The 23,119-nt window shown below is 43.9% G+C and overlaps 1 protein-coding gene across 2 annotated transcripts in view; it reads left to right on the top strand.

The window, feature by feature from the left end:
• LOC105676573 (aminopeptidase N-like) overlaps positions 1 to 23,119 on the top strand; it is a 227,141-nt gene that overhangs the window by 48,145 nt on the left and 155,877 nt on the right. The window lies entirely within an intron of this gene.

Raw genomic sequence — 23,119 nt, 5'->3', positions numbered from 1 at the left:
TTAACACGGCTACGATTCATTTTACTCGATTTACTTTCAAACGATTAAACTTACAATAATGAATATAGAGGATACATATTTTTTTTTATGAATGATTGCATACTCACCGTTGCCACTTTTGGCGTCCATTAATGCGACCCCTCGTTACTTCCGGTGGGGACCGGGCAAAGTTTGCGATCGCCATCCCTTCGCGTCTCGAAGACATGAATGAAGTTTCGCGACGACAATGCAAACTCACCCCGCAAGAAAGGGTTGCAATTACAGCGCGCGTGCATTGCTTCGGCACGCGTGCATCTGCCCAGCATCTGCGGACAGATGCACGGCCAGTCGTAGACGTCGCCTGGCTCGAATGCCCGGAAATGAAATTCTAAACACCTCCCCCTATTTTTATGATCCAGTTATCCATCCTTCTCCCCCTCCCCCCTCCCTCTTCTCCTCCTCCGTGCAAACAATGAGGACGGGAAACTGACTGTAAAACGCGTATCATGAATCATAAGTGGCGCGGACTTTGCTTATTTGGCGAGAATAATGTTAGCATAACCGGTGAGCCGTGCAATTAGCATAACTTTGATGGACGCGGAGATAGTAATGAAGAATTCATATGCTACCACCTTTTCGCGGAAGATCCCATTTATAGTTGCAGCGCTTAAGAATAAATCACAGTTTCGCGGTTTATTTTTGGAAAAGCGTTGACACCCCTTTTCGACACGGGTGAGCGGATGTCACGCGAACCTCTTCGACGATAAGTTCGAGAATTTCGACAAAACATCAACACGTCGTGTTTTTCCTTGGAGACGCTTTGAAACGCCGATGCTTTTACGGATAATTCAACATTGCTCGGAAATAGAAGAGACGCATTTGAAAGACGAGAATGATGTGCCCCAGCATTTCCCGCCTGCTTACGAAAATGAGGAGAAACGCACGGGAACAAATAAGAATCTTTTCACCACGAATGATATCTCAGAATATACTTCTGAATATATTTCGATGATGTCTCGACGCGAATGTGACGCTAATAAGGCTCCGAAGACACGAAGGGGCGTCGTCGGCCTAAATACGAACGAACCATTAATTTCTCAGTCATGTTTCTGCGTAACGCACGCTTCTCCTCCCCCCCGACGAGTATTTATCAAACACACCGCACCTATCGGTCCAAAACACCCAAGGCAGATGGGCACGAAAGTACCTACTCACTCAGAAAACACATGCTCCCGGCCACGTGGTCTTTCGGTTACACCCGTGGTCACGCTCTTCCACCTCGTCTTACGTACGCCATGTACGGCGTAGACAAATACGCTCTACCCTCTCGCTCTCGCTCCGCTCCGCACGAGGCGAAACCGATTCAATCTCCCTAATGGCATCGTGTTCCTCGCCACGAGCTAATACGATGTATCATGCACCCTAATGGGCCAATGGACTCGTACCTGATCATTTCGGCGATGCGTGGGACGGCAGGTGGTGCACTCCTGGATGAACTCTTTCAAGAAGGGTCACGGTTGTGGGTGCAACCACGGAATCGTGACAGTCGGCGATGGATAACGCGATACTGACGCATCACCGGCAGTTTGCGGAAAGCAGGGGTACACAAACAGTGAGCATATGCATAAAGAAATTAAATCTTGTTTAATAAGATTTGTACACAACGCGAAAAATTATTTACACAATAATTATTGATAATTCTTTCCTCAAGCATAATCACGTTCCGATAATCAATGATGATTAGAAAGAAAAGAATGACGAATAGAGAGAGAAGAAAAAAAGCGAGAGAAAAACAAGAAGGAGAGAAAGAGAAATCAATAGGACTTGATTTACAAGATTTAACAAAGTGACCGCATGTATTTTTTTACGGTCGATCACGCCTCCCCAAGTATCGAGCCTAATTGACACCGGCGTAACCGACACCTTGTCCGCCTCGGAGGGCTTCACGGACCTTCGCCTCGTTCCGCGGACCAACGATTGTGCGACTAAAGACCGGTTTCGTAATGGGTTTAAACCCGCTCGGACCCACCCTAACGTTGGGCATTGGTGATTCGCGCGTATTCTGAGATAGGTAGTCATAAACGATTGAAGAACGAAGGGGCGTATACTATACAGCCAATTTTATTACAAAGTATTGTTTGCTATTATAACATTATCATTAATGTAATTACAATATAAAACAACTATTTTAATTGAATAGTTATAAAGACTGATATTTTGAGAAAATATTGTACCTGCTTGAGAAACAAAAAATGAAGGAAAATATGTAAACTTCCTCGATCGATGGGTGATTCATATCGTAAAGATAAGAAGAAAAACACTCTTCGAGGTTTCTTTTAGGCAAGGCGGCAAAACAGAAAGACCTGCTTTCTCATTTGATGCTTGTTCCGTGCATTCTTGCACGACTTTTCGATATCGTTTCTAAATAGTGGTTAATCCGAAAATACCGATAATCTATATGTGATAATATGTATCGGATGGTTTTACACAAAAAGCCGCATTTTCGTTGATGGAAACTGATAAAAGTCAAACAAAGCCGAATTGCGGCAGGTCGGAAGAACCTTAGCAAACAAATGATTTTTTTCCACCTCATGGAATTTATTCAGTGATGTGTCACGGATAGAACGATAAATCCAATTATCAAGCAATTGCCTAGCCTAAAGTAGATTTATGATTTCGCACAATCTTTGGTAGTTTTTTGATAACAGAATTCAAAAATGTATATAATGTTGCTTTGTAATCATTATATGCATTAATATTTTATTATTTTAGAAATTTTTTGCAATGTTTATTTTAAAATTTTCTAGGAATCTTTCACATTTTCATAATTAAACGTTGCTAAATTGTCAATAAAATTATATACATATATATAAAATAATAATGATGTAAAAGATTGTGTTAACATCGAAATCTCTTTTCCAAGAATCGATATTTCGATGGGAAATCAAAGGAGGGTGAACATAGCGGACGACACCTTTTACTGTCGCACCCTGATAACATTATTGGCAGGTGACAGCCTGTCAATCGTTTGTGACAATCGCGCGCGGTGACAACGCACCTTGTGGTGAACGCAAATATAGAGCGGATCCCATGAAACCACCATAGATAGAAAAAAAGTCTCTGCACATATACTTAATACACAGAACGCTCTTGCTCACCATTTTTATCTTCCAGCAGATATCGATGATGAATCGGATGTGTATCGAAAGACGAGCAATAAAGATAGAATTGTAGCCGATATATGACAAAGAATTACGATATTAAATTTGAAAAATATTGCGTAAATATCCATTTCAGATATATTCAATTCGTATTTTCGTATTTTTGATATAATAAAATAGATATTTAGGACCTTGAGAATGATTGAAACTGATTAGTCGCAATTTTGTGGAAATTACTTTATTAGTGTCGCTTTAATAACATTAATATTCTTCCGTATCGTAACTGAAAACTGCACTCGAATCGAGCGCAATCACTGCCTTGCGGAGCTCTCGAACCCCGATGCAAAATTGATGCCCTACAGTCCCGACGTTTACGATATCGTACGCGATAATATAAGGTATTATTACGCACGGGCCGCGCATGATATATACTGCCGTTTCATTGGAGAAAAGTCCAATAATCCTCGGTCGCGCGGACGGCGAGACACCGGCCGGTAAGATATGCCACCGCAGCAATGTAATGGCTAAATGTTACTAATAACCGGTTTCGCGCATTTAACTAATGTCAGCATTAGACGATCGAGTCTTTGATAAGCGTGTCCCCAGAGGTGGGTTCTTGCAGTTTGTTCGATCGCTAAATGGAACCCCGCCGTTGATTCCAGTATCCATTTTATCGAGACCATTTCCGTCTTATCCCCAGCTCTCTCGCTACAATACGATCGTTTCACAATCTTCGTTAGTATGCCCTGAGGCTGACAATAACATGCCGTAGGAGCTTCTATACTAGAAGATACAGACGCGCAATAATCTTTCATCCTGCTTGAAAACATATACCTCGAAAACATTTAGAAATCGGAAGATGTCTTTTAAATCGAATTATTGAATATCTTGAAATATGTTTCAGACTTTTATTATTATTCGGATTATATATTATTTTTGTATTGCGTCTAACGATATCAAGTGGATATTGTTACAACTATTTATCAGAGACATTGTTAGCGTGTCGTTTTGTCGTTTGTCCTTTGTCCTCGTCGCGCGACGACCCACTTAGAAAAAAATCTGACACCTTTCTGATCACCGTTAGAATAACCGTTTGAATGCTCATCGAAGCCTTTGACATATGTGTTGTCGGTCGGTGTGAATCAGTATTTCGCAACGGCCAAAAGCAGATGTAAATTGCCGCCAATTCGGTGCTCTCTACTTTTCTGTTTCGACCCAACCGTCTAATTTACGCAAAATTTTACACAATGTCTCGCATGATTTTGCGAATTCTGCGGAATATTAAGGGATCGCAACCGCCCATACGATAGGTACTCGTGAAACTTTCAAGCGATTTCCTCGGGGAGATGATTAGAAGAATTAAATATATAGCGGTCTGCGCGTGCGGTCGCTCATAAAAACGGTCAAAGCAAATATTAAGTCTGCGATTTTACGGTTGAACGACATTCTTCCACGTTCGCTCGCCATTATACGTGCCTAATTTGTTATTCGGATTAGCGTTTGCTTTTTATGATTATCGCAACTCCCGCGATTATTGCGTGTTTGCCGATAACTCAGTTGAAAATTAATATTGCGGTTAAAGAGTAAACAGCACACAAGAGAGCCGAAGGAAAAGAGCCGGTCGGTTGCGGTCGAAATCATAAGGCTGGGACAATAAAACTTGTGGTTTCGGTGATGGCGTCTTTATGACGATCGAGCTGCTCAAGCGAGCTAAGTTGTTGAGCGAGTAAAGTTGTTAAGCAATTTCCTCATTCTCGTTCGAAGCGTGAAATGATAGGAAAGGTACTGTTCAAGATTTGCACGCAGGTGATTTGCTTAAACGGATAATGTGAAAAGTTTTCGCCAGCCATATGAGAGATTTTATCATTTTTGGATCTTAAAAAATTTATTTCAAAATGTAATAAATTAATAATCATGGCGCTTGAAGTAAAAATTTTTATTTTAAAATGTATTATATTCTCTTATGCTGGTATAAAAAATGTGTATTGTGTATAAAGTTTAATACTGTAATTCTTATGACGTAATAATAATTTATTGCGAGCATTGACTGCTCAAATTGAAGTGAAATTTACTGTAGTTACGTGTATATACAATGAAGTCATGCAGCGGAGATCGACAGAGCCGATGACTGAATCAACGGTCGATATGGTTCAACAGAGATGGCTTTATCCGTGAATAGCACCGTGGAACAGTAGTATTTTTGTACGCGATCCACCACACGTGCCGTGCGATAAAAGTGCCATTGAACACTTATCGACGAATCGATAAATGCCTACACAATGCGTCTTGAGAAGTTTAGGCCGGGAACTTGGATTATTTTTTATTGCTCGGAGAGCAAAACCTTCTAAGGTGAACGACATCAAATCGGACAAAAACCTCTCAAAGTAACTCGCACCTTCTATTTTCTGGATAAGAAATAACTTTTTTAAAATGCACAGATTTTTCGGAAAAATTCTTGAATTATAAAATTTTTATCAGCAGCAACTATGATTCATTTTTTAGAGAAGAAGATAATGTAATATGTTTTAATATGTGTCGCGTCCAATTTAGCGTATAAACGTTTGCTCTTCTCTTGTATTTCACACATGCTTCCTGTTTAGTCCTCGGTGATTCTCGGCGCAAGATTCATCGTCATTCGCGCCACACGTGGGACGATCCAAAGATAGATACTTACCGGCGGGCAGTCGGTGGTGCGCGATCGCTCGGCTCGCCAAAAACAGACAGAGCGACGGATTAATTAGGGCCCGTTTGTTCGCGGGCACCGCGGCCGCTCCGGCGAAATACGGTATTATCTTATTCAGAGCGTCTCGAGTTGCCCGAGGTCGGTACCAGCAGCACCAAAGGAGGATGATGGATAGCCGGCATTAGATAGAACGTCGGTCTTTCATGAGAACGCCGGTCCGCGACGGCCCGGTACACGAGGCGCGACTTAATAACGCCATTGAGACTCGTGTACCTACGTGCTGAACGACCGGAACGATGTAACTGAATGCACCGAGACTATGTACGCCGCGCGAAGCCACGGGCATCCGGGGAAGCCGCGCGGGGAGATATCTCCTCGATCTACCACGTAACGTCATTACGTGATGCTGCGCTTCTCTCGCGCGACATTAGTACTTACAAGGAATTCCAGCCCGATTTAGCTCTAAATATGTAAATCAACGAGAGGATTTGTGTCTCAGTCAGTCGCGTTCCACTTGTGTACCGTAATTAATCGTCGTGAGCTTATTGTAACGTAAATACCGTAATTACGTTTTTTTTCCACGTCACACAATCGCCAAGCTAGCAATTAATGATCTCATGGTTTCTGATTTAAGTTCAACTCATGAGTAAGCTTGTTCGCTTAAGCGGCTGTTTTCGCAGACTCGCCTTTCACTCTTCTGCACTTTTTTTTTTTTTATTTTCAAGAAAAGAATATTTATATATTCATATCTTTTTATTTTGACGATACACAATCTGTTACAAGTTTGATACAAGCGGCTCTATATTATTCTCAGGGCTTCATTTCTAAAGAGACTGCACCGTATTATTCTGCGATTCCGGAACGTTCTGTACCGTAAATATTTGAGGAAGCCGCATCAAAGCGTGCAAGCCCCTAAAGAATCACGAACGAGTTCTAACCGGCCGCGCGGCCGGAGCGGAATCTCCGCGCCATAAATTCATCATGCGAGTCTTGCGAGTGGCCTGAAGAGGACGGCCGGCGGCGAGCAAACAGCAATTTCACACCGTGATCGCGCGAGAGGCGTTTTTTCCGAGACGCGTTCACGGATCGAATCGCACACCCCGCGCGCTCCGTGCCAAAACTGGTCGCATGCAACCAGTTGCAGCGGCAACAGCAGCAGCAGCAGCAGCAGCAGCAGCAGCAGCAGCAGCAGCAGCAGCAGCAGCAGCAGCAGCAGCAGCAATAGCAGCAGCAACAGCCAGCAGCAGCGTCTCGTGTCAGCGCAACCGTCGCGTCACCGGTGATACCGGCGTCGCTCCTCTCCGGTCCCGAGATCCACGTCGGAATGAATGACAAAATTAAGACTGTCTCGTAACTCACGCCGGCTTCACCCCTTCCGTCACCCGCCTCTCTCGCCGCCATGCCGGGGATTAGCATTTCCAGCTTAGCGCGACCGCGAGCTCGGGATCCTTTGTCTCCCGCGGGCAAGGTGTCATCGCGACGAGCGATCGGCAGGAAAGAACGAGAGAGGACGAGAGAGAGGAGGCATCGCGAGGAGCGAAGAGGACCGGTCGCGGGGATGACGCGTATTAGGGACCGTCACAATGGGTCGGTGAGTGTCTTCGTGGGCACAGGTGACTGTGGGAATGACCGTTGAGGCCTGGACAGGTTGAGGCGGTCCCCCCCGGGACCGTTGAACGTGTGAAAAACGTAAGCAATAACCGTGCGGCTCCTGCAGAAAATCTTGCCGGCGCTTTTTCTGGTCTCGAAACGAGGAAGGATTTACTGCGTTTCCGTTGGGAAACGTTGCGCGCTCGCTCATTTGTATACCGCCGTGACGATTTATGAAACGAATATGCATCCACCGAAACAGAATCGGATAGATCTTGATGGAATCATTTCGATTTTCAATGTGGAACAAGGAGGAAATAATACTCGTGAATCGAGAAATAAATCCGTTACGGAATTCAAAGCTTCTGAATAGCCCGTCAAACGCCCGTCGAACTCCGTTTATCGTTAAATCGATCGAATCACGGGAAGGATCGGAGAAATCTAAGAACGCACGAGGAAAGCGCATCTGCTCGTGGCATGGCTGCGGGGGTCGGGCCAGGTGCCGACAACTTTTCTAAACGATCATTGTATAGAGCACGGGTATAAGATCAATACCGCGTTAATTGATCGGGCCGCCGCGCTGGCGGGCCGTCAAAATGTAACCCTCGTCATCAACGGACGGATGTGACTTGATGATTCTAAGGACGATTCGGCGTGGCTTGTTAAAGTGTCGGCGACTGTGAACGCTTTTGTCTTTGATTTCCCGCGGACGGTTTCGGTACTACAAAATACTAATATCAATTACGACAAATTGATGATTGGAATCAAAATAAAAATGTGAACTTTCGAGTCAACGCTAGATATTATACCACGGTTTTTATGCTACAATCAATTATGTTTATCGCAATTTATTTGTTTAATTGTAGCCGCTTGTTAAATGAATGCTGTGATGATTGGAATTTCATAAATAATATTGAATATAGAATGAGATAAAATACATTGAGATTCATGATTTTATTTTGGTTCAATTTAAGTTATTAAAATACATACATTTAATCGAATCAGTAACAAATACTTGTGCGGACATTTCTTTCGCACGTCTAGAAAAATTGCGGTAACGCACTGCGATTAGGCGGAATTCGAGAAAGAAGGGGCTCCCGCATATGCCGGGTGATCGATAAGACGTCGATTAGGGGTTTAGCGAGTCGCGCTTCAATGAGGTGGAACCGGACGCATTGTCGCCGGTAAATTATATGATTTTCCTCGCAACACGCCCTCAAGTCTCGGAACGAGGCGCCAGCTCGTCCGGAGGCCGGCGTGCAACGCTAGGCGCCACCTGACGAAAGCCTCAGGTGAGCGGTAACGCGTCACGCATACGCTCAGTACGTTTATAAGTGTTTCCATCGGAGAAATAAATAAACGCGGGACGTTATTAATTCTAAAATAGATTCACTTACGTTTTCACATTTGACCCGACATTCGCGCCCGATGTTTTTCGTGAAACTTTAGTACACTCGTGTAATTGACAGTCGAAGTAAAAAATATTGGCGGCGTGATTTAATCGAACGCCGGCAGCTACTTTCTGGCGATTGTTCTCTCCCCACCTCGGCCTTGTCATAATTTTCACCATGCGATGCAGGTAATAATCGCGGGCGATTTATCTCGGGTACGCGCGCACGAGCATCAACAAACGAGTCAATGTAATAACCTACGGATATGACCGCGCAACCGACTGCGATCTTTTCTCATTCTCACTTTTTCGCGATCGACAGATAAACGAACATATGAGCATGACTACGAGGGAAATAATTGTAAGCTGGCACCTCGATCGGTGCGAAACGCCGTGTAGATCGACCGATTGGGTCGCATTGATCGATCGCCAAGTCGATCGTGAATGTTATTCGAAAAAATGGAATAAATGTTACGTAATTTAATTCGAACTTGACATAAAAAGGCGGGGCTTCAGCTTTAATTGAAGCGATCAACAGTAAATTTGTACATTTGAATTTGATTTCCGATAATATAAAAAATATAATTTATTTTAAGAAACTAATCGAAATATTAGATTGCAAAAATATTTGCTCTTTTTGATCGCAGAGTTTGTAAGACAATAAATAACTGCTACGCATCTGGTAATGCGGCCACGTGATAAGCAATATGAGGACAAATGTGAGTCCATATACTGTTTCTGAAAATTGATCCCGGAAACCTGATATGTTATTCTGAAACCGTGTCATTTTCTTCATTAAAACGACAAGTATCTAATACAATTAGAAAACCATGAGAACAAAATGTAAAGTATGGGCATACAAAGCCATGGGAAAATTCTTCTGAGCGTCTCAAGTGGCGATCTTAAGTAGTAAGAGTCACCGAATTCGAGAACGTCGACGACAGTTTTACCATTCATTATGCTTTTTCTCACAACAACCTTTTCTTCTCCAGCGTATCGAAGCCTGGAGATCGGGATCATAGATCTAGCAGCGAACTCCGCCCGTTCGATTTTCGCAAACGGGATTTCACTCGTTAACGCACACGCGCGTGAGTGCGTAACGCAACCCGATCGGCCATTGTCTTGTCTGGTGGCCAGAGAAAGTGTGACCCTAATAACCGAGGGAATTATTAGAGGAATCGCTCCAATCAGCAACGCACCGTCGCACCCATTCGTCCGAATATATCGATTTCTCAATTGTGTCGTGAGATCAGTTGCAATCGATAGATCTGTGGATAAAAACTTTCAACTTTGAATTTCATTTCTGCAATTTCTATTCAAATAAGTATGGTTTTTTAATTAAAACTTATTATGCACAATTCAGTCAACGTTCTGGAATGAATTTTCCCAAAAGCAGAATATTAATTCAACGTTTTAACTTAATTCAATTATATCTTTGATAAAATCCAGTATGATATAGCATCCACTGTGACGCGTTTACGATGTTTCAACTAAATGCCAAGCGATATAAAATAAAGGACTCGGGTGCGTATATCTTTACTATTTGTTTTCCATGTACGAAGTGTCGTCGCATGCAAATCGCTTCCGCGAGTCTCGATTGAAAAAATCGACGAAATGCAAAACAAACCGATTTATTTACGTGACACGAACGGCGTTCTCGCCGTGAAATGTACGGACCAGCTGACACGGCCGGTCACTAATAGCTTTTCCAGGATATAAAGCACGCACGGTGCGCGAAGGATGAGTAACGCCGACGAGTCGCGGCCGCGCGGCGTCTCGCATCCCTGGAAGTCGCTTTGAATAATCTAGGCGAGCCGGGGAGCGCACGCAGGAGCGGCGTCGGCTGACGGGCATCGTCTTTTATACCGCGATGCTAATTAATTGAAACGACCGGCCGACAGTTGCGCAAGGAGGAGGCCGCGGCGGTAGCTGCTCGCCGGTATTCTAAGCAGTCACGTTATATAGAGAGCGACGGAGAGAGGATCGAGATTATTTATTTAATGTATGCCCGTCCACATGGGACCACCGACGGGCAGAAGCAGTGGGGCGCACGAGTTATCCGCCCGCGCCGAGAACTCGCGCACTAATTTCATTTTCGGACGCAGCCGTATACCTGTTAAGCCCGTTTTAGACGATCCATAATTCAGAACAGTAATTAGAACGGGGTCTTATTTATAATTTCAATGTGTGTGACAAATTGTTAAATTAAAATTTTGTAGAAACAGATCTGCAGTCGTAAGTTTTGGCTGTAATTATAATTGTGTGACTAACTACAAATTGTATATGTATAATTAAAGTTTCGAATTTTGCGATTAGTTGTTAATGAATCTGTTACGAGGCATGTCAGACGTGCATTCCTTTCTAAAGAAAGAAGTAGAACAAATATATTCTAATTTTAAAGATACAATTTTTTATTCTGCATATATGTTTTTCACATTACATGATTTAAATGGAATTTTGTCTCGAAATTCCGAAAGTCATAAATTATAGGCCGTCTAAAATGGGCTTAATTCGACGTACTGCCGCGTCGAGGTCTCGTTCCATTCCTCATAAACGGCGAGTTATAGCCAACGATGAATGAGCGATCTTCGAATCGCCGTGGGATGACTAATTTTAATATGATTGCTGGCCAGGAAGAAACGTTTTTTGCGTCCGCGAGATAAATGGTAGAATGTACCTGTAAACCTGTTTATATCGCTGAAAAGAGATAATACCGATGTGTTCAGCATTAATGGGTGATAATAAGGTTCGAGGAAATCTTTCTCTTCCGAAATATAAATTTTTTATCACTTCATCTTTTCTTCAAATAAACGATGACATTTAGTTGTTCCCAGAATTGCAAAAAACACTTTCAAACCTCGATACTTTCGGTCGGACGAAGCGTATAATATTTACCGCTGCGCAAAACCGGCAGTGGTTTTCGAAATTAATTTCCGCGCGGCCACGCCACCGCTATCCTCCATCTCCAAGGAGAGTATAAAAATGTTAATGCTACCAGATCGCGAGATCCATTACGTCTCGCGATAAAAAACTAATATCTCGCTGGTAGCCAGATCCAGCTCGGCTACCTGTTGCTCCCTGCCGGAGCGCGAATGCGCTGGCCCGGCCGTAAGACGATCTCGGCAGGGCCGAAGGGCGATCTTCGGGTAAAAGAAGGCGGATGGAGGACGAGACGCGAGCGCGGCGATCGTCGAATGCGCCGGAGAGACGAGAGAAAGAGAGAGAGAGAGAGAGACGGAAGCGGGAGAGCGCGACCGTAAGCCGGCGCGGCTCCGTTCCGCGGAGGATGGGTAGCACGGTAGTTGGCGGGCCGCGTTGACGGGCACATTTTTTAAGGCAGATGATATCGGCCCCCGGGGGGACCAAAGACTAATGCGTCGAGATAGCGGCAGTAAATCAAACGGGAATTCCAGGTCGTGTACGTAAGGATGTTTATGCTCGCCCGCGACCCCGGGCCCGAGCGCGCGGAATGAGATTTACTTTCTACCGGGCCTCGAATCGAAGAGATAACCGCGCGCGGTTCGCCCGATAAAATATTAACCTCGCGCCTGACTGACGACGCTCCATTTCGGACCGAGCCGGATAGAATGCTTGGATCTCTCTCTCTCCCCCTCTCTCTCTCTTTCTCTCATACGCGCGCGCGACGGTCTTCTTTTCATCGGCGCGTTTTGCGCCCTCCTTTGTACACGCTTCTTATTTCGCGCGTGTTCGGTATCGCGTTATCGGTTGCGGCGAGTCGCAGCAGCTTAAAATCATCCTCGGAATCGGCAAATGAATTATGCTGAGCGATCGGCACACAAACGCCCGCGCCCGGTAAAATATTTAACAACGTCGAGGGAAGTCAAAGGGATAAATAACGCTTCCGACGGATCCATAGATCACGGCGGTATTGTAACAGTTCATAATTCTATCGCACGCCGCGCGAGATTTGCTCGTCGTTGTTGCGTCGCAATTTAAAGGAATAACACCGTTACGCAGTAAATTATCGTACCGTCGTTGGCAGTCGCGGTTGCATTTGCGAGCGCCTTGCATTTGCATACGCGCGAAGCATGGACGCGGCGCGCGCATGAAATTGCGAGAAATCAGCACTCTCCGATCGCGGAGACGTCAAGGGAGTACGTTAAATATCGCGCTTTGCGATTTTTCATCTCTGCGCCAGTCCCACATAAATTTACCTGCGCTCTCGGCTAATCGTGATCTGCGGATAACGCTGTCTATCATTTAATGCACGCCATTGTTTTTATTATCTGCCTTATCTTATCGCGCGGCCGCGTAATTTCATCGATTTGTCTTATTTTAACATTCCGCGAGCCGGCAGTTTCTGTCAAATTCATTTCTACTTTTCGCCCGAAGATGGCAATCGTGTTAGACGGCGTGATTTGAGAAATAAAATTTGAAGAAGAGTGTCGATGGTGATAATAATATTAACGAAACGACTTATTGTTAACCCTTTCTAGTCACTTTTTGTTTTCGGTGAGAAATAAATCCATGTTTTCGCTCGCGGTTTTCTTCAAAGAAACGAAAATTCTTTTATTTTCCGAAAACTCGGTATCTGTTTTCCTTATAAACAACCGACCGACAATGTCGATCTCAGTCTTTCCGTGTCAGCACGTGACGTTTAAGACGCGGCTTCTCAAGTTGTTCCAAGCGGCGGCGCGGAACAACTTTACTCCCGCGCTTCCATTTTTGTCTCGGGAAGGCTTCTTGCGTGCGACAGAATCCTGGAACGTGCTCGACCAGTCAAAGATCGTCTTATAGCTACGATTATCATGGGAGAAAATCGTCTCTCTCCTCGTGCCGGACTCGGCCATTGAAACGGAGAAATCCTGAAGAAGGATTCCGTTCTCTTTTCTTTTTTAAAGGAGATTCCTCTGGCGACGGTGGCTGTCCCTGAATCGGGAACAGGTCCGGTTGCCTCCTCGTCTACGCCGGGATCTCGCGTCTCTGGCGTCTCGTGATCCTGAATATCCTCCTTATACACCTCCTACTTCTAACTCCGCCGCTCTCTTTCTTACCTCGTTCTTATTACGGCGGGTGGTGCATTGTACCGACGTTGAGATGCGTGTACGCCTTGTCGACGCTGATTATGAACGCATCTGTAAGCTCCACTGCCCGCGTCCTAACACGGAGAGCTGAAGTACACGGTCGTTCAACCCTACACGAGGATGCATTTTTTCCTCGAGGCTAGAGCGCTAGAGTCGGACTAGACACCGCTGTGCCGCGGAACTACAAAAATCAAAGAGCTCCTTCTTCGGTTGCCGGATCGTAAGGGTTTGAATAATCTTTAAAAAATTTGAAATGTCTTCTTGAAAATTTTATCGCGCAATTTTACCGCGAATGAGAAAAACAATCGAGAAATTCAGCCGGTGCAAAAAGCATTAAGTCTGCTCCTTGGAAGGAGCAGTCCATGTCCGGTCCGGAGCAAGCGTGTCGGCTGGAAACATGACGGAGGAACCCGGGGGCAGTGGGCTAACGGTCGGCGCGTTAGTCGCGTTCCAGTTCCCGCCGGATAAATCGTTGAAATTTCGAGGCGCGACGCATAACAGGCGGCGGACGGCCGGCGCGGTTGCGTTACGGTAAGCGTGCAACTTCTTAAGCGGCCGGCACCCACGAACGCCCGGGGCGTCTCCGACATTGTTATCAAGAGCGAGGCGTACCTGTATCAGATCGAGATAGTGAACGTCGGTGCTGGAATGACCGCCTGTGCTGTCGCAACTGCGCGGGTGAAAGTGTATCGGGGCTGCTCTCTCGGCACGAGAGCCCAATTGAAATTAATTTAATTAAGCAAGCACTCGCCGCGGAGAACGCCGGGGGACCTGTAGCGCGGGGCACCTTCTTGCCGGACAGCCGCTGACTCGATCATCGATTATGCCGGCCGATGGTTATCGCCGGTACAAAGGAATGGCAAGAATGGAACGAAGTGCGCCGATATGTATTGATAGTATTTTGCGTAATCTGCCCGTTGCGATACTCACTCGCGCGAGGAATTTGATGTTTCACTACAAATTATTGCAAATTAATTCGGAATTGAACATTTGATTATTACATTAAGATGAGAAAAGACTTCTAGCGTGGAAAAAATTTTTTATCTTGAAACAACTTTACATCGACGTTTTTTATTTTATTTATTTCATTGACAACAAAAAAGAAAATGGACTATTTAATTCAACGTCACATTATTTACGGGCTGATGATTGCGAGCAGTGATCATCACTCTCAAGATGCTTACTCGACAGGAAGAAAGATACTGTTCGCGAATCTTTCTTGATGACAGTAGTCGTCAAAGAAGTTTAGTCGACTGAAAATAAACGTGTCACCGGTTACGCCTCGTTCTTTTTGACGTCAGTTTCTAATCTAATCTAATTTTACTTGGAAAAAAATCATCTCTTACATTTATTTATTTCCATCCACTTGTTCTATCGATATTAATTTTCCTACACGCATTTTTTATAACAATTATATTACTTTCAAAATAAGCAGTTTGCATTAAATTGAATAGATTTTAATGTGAAGTGTCGTACGCGGATTATCGCGCAGTTATATTTATCAAGATTCCATGATTTAGGAAACAATCGTTCAGATCTTATTTCGGCGCTATGACAGGTAAAGGTGTTGCTTCGCGCAGAAATCCGCAGGACACATCAGATAAAGTTCTATGACGCGTGAGGTCCTGTCACGCGGAGGACGAAAACTAGTCCATCGAAGATGCCGGACGGTAATGACGCGGACACATACGGAGAAACGAGGGCGCATCTCGGAAATATAAAAGTCAGGCGCGTTTTGATGTATCAGCCGTGGTTAGTGTCTCACCCTAATGGCCGATCAGATAAGGGCTCCCTGTCCGGTGGTCCTGGCGAGATGCTATCGCGTTCGCACGCTCTCACACCCCGGGATGTGCGCCGTGATGTCATTATAGCGCCGGAATATTTTGTAAACGCGCTGCTGGCGGAGGAGCGACGACTCTGAGCGACTCTGGCTCGGACGAGAGAATCCGACCGAGGACCACTTCCTGGTTGACGAGGGGCACGCTATCGACCGCAAAAATTGACTCGTCTCGATGTTCGACTCGCTCGTCTTGTGATCAAAACGATTTTTTGTCGGTCGGAACGATGATCGATGCACGAAAGGTCCGTCATTGAAACGGGACGCAACCCCGCGCACTCATTTATCTTTTCCAAGCGCGTACGCCTCAGGAAATAGACCAATTACTTTCAGGAAATGAAACTGCATCATGAATTATCGCCCCAATTATCATCAGACATATTTTACTTTTCTAATTCTGAATGAAAAAGCGTCTAATTAAGCATCGCGTTCTGAGTATTTCTCGAAAAAGTGTATTTTTACTTTCGACATTATCTTAAATAAGGATGAAATTCGTGGATGGGTGAACAGCATTGTTTCACAAGATCATCAACACTGTTGAAAATCCTGCAGGAGGCATTGGTGAAGAGGGTAGAATTTTACGAGGTCAGAATTTGGCAGTTTTTGGTCATCTGGTCCATATTCGATCACCTGCTCGTCTCTAACAGCGCACCCCTGATGAGCACGCGTCGTTCCGCCGCAGGAAAATCCGTCTGGCGAACTGACCATATGCTATATTCCTGGAAATGCGATCTGCGGTATCCTTATCTCCTCGGATTGACAGCAGCTCCGCCTCGCAGCGGTTATAGCTGCGATTCGATGTCATTCGTATTCCTTTCTTTACACTTTTGACATATTTTTTGAACGCACGGAAACTGTTTTAAATAATCTTGAAAATATTAAATAAGACATTTTTTTTAAAATAATTGTTTATATAATTTAATTATTCTTCCAAAATTATAATATCCAATAATAAAGGTCTAAATTAGAGAGAGAAAATATTATTAATGTAACAACACTTTGTAATATAATTGTTACTTTTTTTTTAAATTGCGACGAAATGATCAGAATACTGGACGCCCAAGGTTGAAACCGTTTTATTTATTTGGCTAATAATAGACGAGACGTTCGACCGGAACTCTATTCCGGGGACCGAAAGGTCTCCACACGCGATTTTTCGAAAACGGTAACGCTGCCACGCGCCCCGCCGGATCAGCTGTCATGAATCCAGGACAGATGCTGTCCGCTCCGGTACATTCGCGTACGTTGCATCGGAGATTCGTCCCTGGATCTTTTGAGACGTCGATTTTTCCTCGATGAAACGCAGGTGAATGCGCCAGGACCGGAGCCGAACAAGTTTCGACTCGCATAGAAGACGGGAAAAATCGATATTTTTTATCGGCGAAAACGCGTTCTGTTGCAAGGGCGCTTTATTGCGTACATCAAACTGTCGGGGCGGCAGGTTACATTAAACGAGTTCCGTTGAGGCTGTCGTGTGAATTTTGGCCCGCTGGCGGCGTGTAATTGACGAATTATGCTGATATCTTGCTGCAAACGAATAACGGTACGCCATATGCAGATCAGAGTACAGAAAAATGTAACAGAGCTGGCTGGAAATGTATTACAATTGAATATTTTGTCATCGTGTTTGAAGTTGAATAAAAGGTACACAGAAAGAAAAGAATTGTATGAAAAGTCGTTTTTTAAACAATTGTATCAAATTCTCACAAATAACCAAATATATATAAGCATTATCGTTACTCTATTAGATAAATATAACTGTTGTGTCGCGCGATAGATGTTTGAGAGGCCCTTCGTTATGTATCATTCCCCTTTTAAGGAGGATTTTTAAATAGAATATCATTGCTCCGAAAAATCAGTGGTATAATGTTCCATAAAATAGTTCTTATCGAAAAAACTGTACCAGCAAGGTTCTTAAATCGTAATACAAAGGGCGAAGTATCAGGCCTCGCGTTCTTGGCCCAACGAACGGACTTAAAACGAAGCAGTGATTCTTTGAGATCGTTGCACAATGAAGGGGGCCTTACGCGTCGTAGCGGCTATTCACTGCGAAGGAAGGAAAGAAAATAAGAGGAAAAACTCAGACGCATCGCGTCCCCCATTCACCATCGACGAATATCCGCTATTGTGAGCGCCGTGGTTCTCGATCTGTCGCGACGATCGTCGTTTCGTCGCGGAGAGGAACGGGTCTGTGAATTGGGCGGCACTGAGACTCGTCAAGGGATTGAAAGGGAAAGTGCATTCATGTAAGATGCGCGTAAGTGGATTTTACGGAATCCGAGAAGGTATTATCAGTTCGTCTGTAACAATATCGAGTTCCGCGCTCGATTAACCTGCAGAGATTTCAGATGGTTATAACGGCAGGAAGTGCATCAGCGGGAAAAGTAACTAACGAAATAGTATTTCTCGAACGCGTGTTTACGGGAGTAGGATTACGTATCTTGTGAAAATTGCTTTATGCAATTAGAATTTTATGGCATTTGAACTATCGTGGCAAATGGCAAACCGCCTATGAAGATAAGCAGGCATTTCTCTCAATAATTTAAGCATATTTATATCTTTATATAGTTTATTAATTTTCACTGTAGGTTTGAAACTGATGCATCATTATTCAAACTTTTAAGTGGTGCTCGCTGACACATAAGTCTCAATGGATTCATAAACCTTGCATCTCATCGTGTGAATGACCTCGTTTCCTGAATTGTTCCGCTTTGAGCGGTAAACCCGAACTTTTAGTGGAATGTGCACCTGTGTATTGCGGTGGTGTCCGTTTCTGCGATGAATAGATTGGGATCAAAGGCGAAGGACCTGCAGAACCTTGCCTTAAAGACTATTTAAAACGCTTCTTTGCGTTCGGGATAAATTTGGAATCTTTTTAGATTAGTTACGGATAATTTAGCTAATGGCTGTAATGGAATGTTATATATTTGACAGGCTCAGTCAACGGACATAATAACTTCAAGATAATATTCTTTTATCTTTGATTCGTATATGTGTTAATTATGATGAAAGCGTTAACAAACTCTAAGTAATATAATTTTGGTTTAACGTCATGATAAATAATAACTTTTGACGATCAAGCATAATGACTGATTAGAAAATAATATACATATTATTATTAAAGATTACAGGTTCAAAAATTTGTGATTGTATAATTATTTATTTGTTTAGAATAATGAGTCATTAGATAAAGAGATAATAAGTCACATACAAATGTCACTTATCACTTACAAACAAAAAGTTAGAATATAATTTAGATGCTCGGGGAAGAATTATCATCAACATCTGGACAAACACAAATAATCACTTTTAGATATCCATATAAATAATCTTTCCTTTTTAATATCTTTCTTGGTAAAAAATAACTCAAATATTTTTTTTAGATCAGAATATTAAGGGTGAAACAAATCATGCACGATACGGTGGAGTTTCAGTTTTCCTTCTTTACAAATGAGATATTTTTTACGACGTCTCAGAATGATGAAATATAATCGTGATAAATATCATACAAATTTCTTCCGAAGACAAGAAATGATTTGTCTGAATTAATCAGACAGATATTCGTTACCAAGTGCTGAGCGGTGCACTGCGGAACATGTGCTTAACACGAGGCAATTTTATTTAGGGGCGCCTCGAAGTTGGAAAATTTAACCATCGGCGACCAGTCCGATGCCAGCTTCGGTGCGAGAAGAGGTATAAAGCCCCTTCGAATTCCTCCCCTTTTCGTGGGGAGGGGGGAGGGAGGGGGGGGGGGTACCTGGCACACGTGTGGGGATCCGCGGGCCCCGAAAATGGGTCTACGTAGCTAGTCTCGGTGGGGCCGGTCGCATATGGTGGCGCACACACGTATAAAGCGTTCCAGCGGTAATAGCCAGGTGTTTCAAAGGTGAGGCGATGGGGCGCCCCTCGAGGCGGCACAACAAAAAAATAAACCAGCTTCCTTCCGATGGGGCTACCTTCCATCGGGGCGGCCACCCGGTACTCACATATAGGTGCTCTGTGCGCGCCGTAATAATTATACAGATTTATTCGAACGGGCCCGGATCGTAACGGGTTAACAGCGTGCGAGCGCGCGAACTGGTTGAGAGTTCCGGAGAATCGTAACGTCGCGCATATCGTGTACCTCGCCAAGGGTCGAAGAGTCACACCTTTCATTTCTTCGGCTGTAACATGTAATTTACCACTTTGAGCGGGAAAACAAGACTCGCACGAGGAACCGGCGCAACCGTAAACGGCGGTCTATAAGTATACACTTGGTCGGCGTATCTGTATTTTTCAGGCGAGCGCGTTAATCGCTCACAACGCGTGATCACCCTGATTGGCCATATATCGCGTCACAAATGAAAGATGCGAGAAAGAGACGTACGTTCAGATCGAATTTTGTAATTTCTCTCACGAGATAATAATTGGAAAGTGCGAGGAGTAAGGATTTGAAAAAAGTTCACAGGGCAAATTAAAATCGATTAATTAGCAGTTCCGCTAAGATTAACGAAACCTACGCCGCCAGCTCTCAACCTGCTTCTTCATCACGCATAACTGTATTTGTATTTCTTTTCGCGGCAGGGCGGAAATGGTTCGCCATTGCGGCGCAACAACATAACCGACGAACGCGACAGGCGCGGTGCCAGTGGGACCTGCTTCCATTTATGCGTGCATAAAGAATCCTTTCGCAGCAACCTGCGCGAACGCGCGATTACCCGTAGTATCGGCGTGAAGGGCGCCGAAGGGGGGGGGGGGAAAGGGGTCGCTTGTTCCCTCGTCGGGATTCACACGCACGGGGCATACTACGCCGACAAACAAAAGCGGGGTAACTTAGCGCGCCCAGTATTCCGTATAATTTATCCACGTAACGAAGGAAGGAAGAAAGAAGCGGAATTCTTTGCCGGAACCGCCGTCGGTAGCTACCGGAATAACCGGATGAAATGCAGGTTCTCTCGATGCCTCTCCTCGCCTACCTTCCTTCCTTACCTTCTCGCTCTCGCGTGTGTCGATCCCGAGCGACGAGAAAGGGTTCTGCAGAGACAGATAACCGCGTGGAAGCGCGTCTTTATGCGCAGGTAGATGATTCGTCGACGACCGGTGCACGATTCATTCTTGGTATCTCTTTCTGCCTCTCTCTCTCGTTCTCGTCTGCGTTAAAACGGAGGTAGCGACGTAGAGTGTGCACTCTTTCGTAAACCGTCACGAGAAGAAAAACATCGATCGGCCCCTTCGCGCATATTTACGCGAGAGAGGATTGTGGCTTTTAATGTGGTGCATCGGCAGGTAGGCCGCACGACCGTCGCAGATTGCAAATTAAACGTATTCATCATTGGAATTGAGTCAAGGAAACGCTGAGAAACGTGTGCCGCGTGCATACATTTTTTTTTTTTATAAGCATTAGATTCTGCAATAATCAAAGTATAAACATAAACTTTTCTTAAATGCCATAGTTTATTTAATATGAAAATAATAAAATGTACCAGATTCATTTCGCATTGTTCTGCGGAAGGTGTCGAATGACACAATCCGATCTTCAAATTAACGAGGTTGCGATCTGTCTAAAGTCCGTGCGTGCGCGCGCGCGCCTATTGCATTCCCTTTGATCGGCGGTCATGTCAGGCGTGCATCGGCACGCACTCAATATACACGCGACGTTGTATTCGTGGGTGTCGATAAGATAAGCGGGGCGGCAGGTATAGGGAGCAGGAACGCGGCTGATCCGCGCCGCCGTTCCGCTGCTAGCGAATAGTTTCTTCGGGATCGTGGCTGCTCCGCTTTATCAGCGAGCGAATCGAACTCTCTGTCACAGCTAACGATCGTAAATTCACAGTGTGTACGGCAGCTGGCCCGATCGTTTCAATCAATACGTCGATCGCGCGCTCAACAATAATACTCGATCTGTCAGGCTTTTGACTGTCTAATTAATGCAATCAGTGGAACATTTTTGGAAAAATATTTACACTTGAAGAAAAATTTTCGTATTGTAATATTTATTTCCGACACTGGTCAATCTATATTCAGAAACTTATTGTTGATGAAATTGTCGCATGGAATAAATTGGCTTGTGCGATATAAGTGCGGAATGTTAATTCGAGAATCTCGAGTCTCGATCGCATTTTCCAGCGATAGCATCGCGAAATGCGCCGCAGTAGCCACCGTTGCTATTGCTAATGCAATAATGATGCAAGATTTTTTTTCAACGCACGCTTTAACGCGTCGCATTTAGAATGCGTCGTTAAGCGAAATGAAATGCGTGGCGCGCGGCATTAATATTATAATGCAGATGAGTGTAAATACATATCGACGGTAGCGAGGACCATTCCGCTGAGACAAACGGTTAATAACACCGTGTCAGAGGAGTATCGGGTTACCGAGATTTTATCGTGAAATTCTGCCGGCGTGCAGGCATGGTGCCGTCTCCGTCTTCTCCTCTCTCACTTTCCTCTCTAGCGTCTGGCGTGTTTCACCTTTATTACGAAATAATACGACGGAGTGATCGGTCGTGCGTGCGCCCAGCAAACTAGTCTGAAGAATAAGCGTTAAGCGAACAAGCTGTTTACGACGACAAGTACAAGGGTCCTACGTCAAAAATCGCTTCGCTCTCTCTGGCGACGCGTGGCCATACCGGTCTCTTACCCCGGCTATCGTTTCGCGATCGGTCGATTCGAATAATCTCATTTCACGGTGATAATCTCGTCTGACGCGCGTATGACAATCGCGAAAAATTGTTCTACTTCAGAATCTGCATAAAAGCCGTTGAAGTTTCGTCGCGTCTCATGCATCTGGCGCAAGTATTTTGTTTCTGAAAATATTTTAATTTATACAAAGTACATGCAATAAGGTCTAATATATATAATAATATTGTTAAAAGCATGCAATCATGCATTAATTTGTCTGCGATAATAATTTATTTGAGAGGTTCAGAGGAAAAGTGGATCAAGTCCATTTTTGTTAATTGTTGGAAAATTAGTTCTAAAGTTAAAGTTGTTCTAATTGTGTGCAACATGTACATTGTTTTTCATAAGTGCTATAGTTTTTTTTTATTTTAACTTAAATATTGAACATTAAATATTAAACTTAAATAACACTCACTTTTAAACTGTTCAGTTTTTTTAAATTTATACACGAAGAAAAAGACTTTTCCTCTGAACCCTTTATTTATTGTTTGAAAATTGAATCTGCATTTTACGACGCAACAGCAGGTTGGAACTCATATTTTTGGAATGTTATGTGTGAATCAGTTACATTCCGAAGGTATTAGAATCTCATTTCAGAGAAATACTAAAAAAATACTAGTAAAAGGCATTAGCCCTCGTAATGCTTAATACGAAACGGATTTCCTTAATGAGATTGACATTAAAATCAAGTTTAAGAAAGTGATTATTTTTGATTGAAATTTTTTCTTGCTCGGTATCGATAAATTCATGAAATACGTATTAAATTACTTAACAA

This window comes from Linepithema humile, chromosome 3, assembly GCF_040581485.1.
Source record: "Linepithema humile isolate Giens D197 chromosome 3, Lhum_UNIL_v1.0, whole genome shotgun sequence".
Taxonomy (NCBI): Eukaryota; Metazoa; Arthropoda; class Insecta; order Hymenoptera; family Formicidae; genus Linepithema; species Linepithema humile.
Note: the sequence above shows the minus strand (reverse complement) of the source record. Positions and strands in the feature narration are given on the sequence as shown.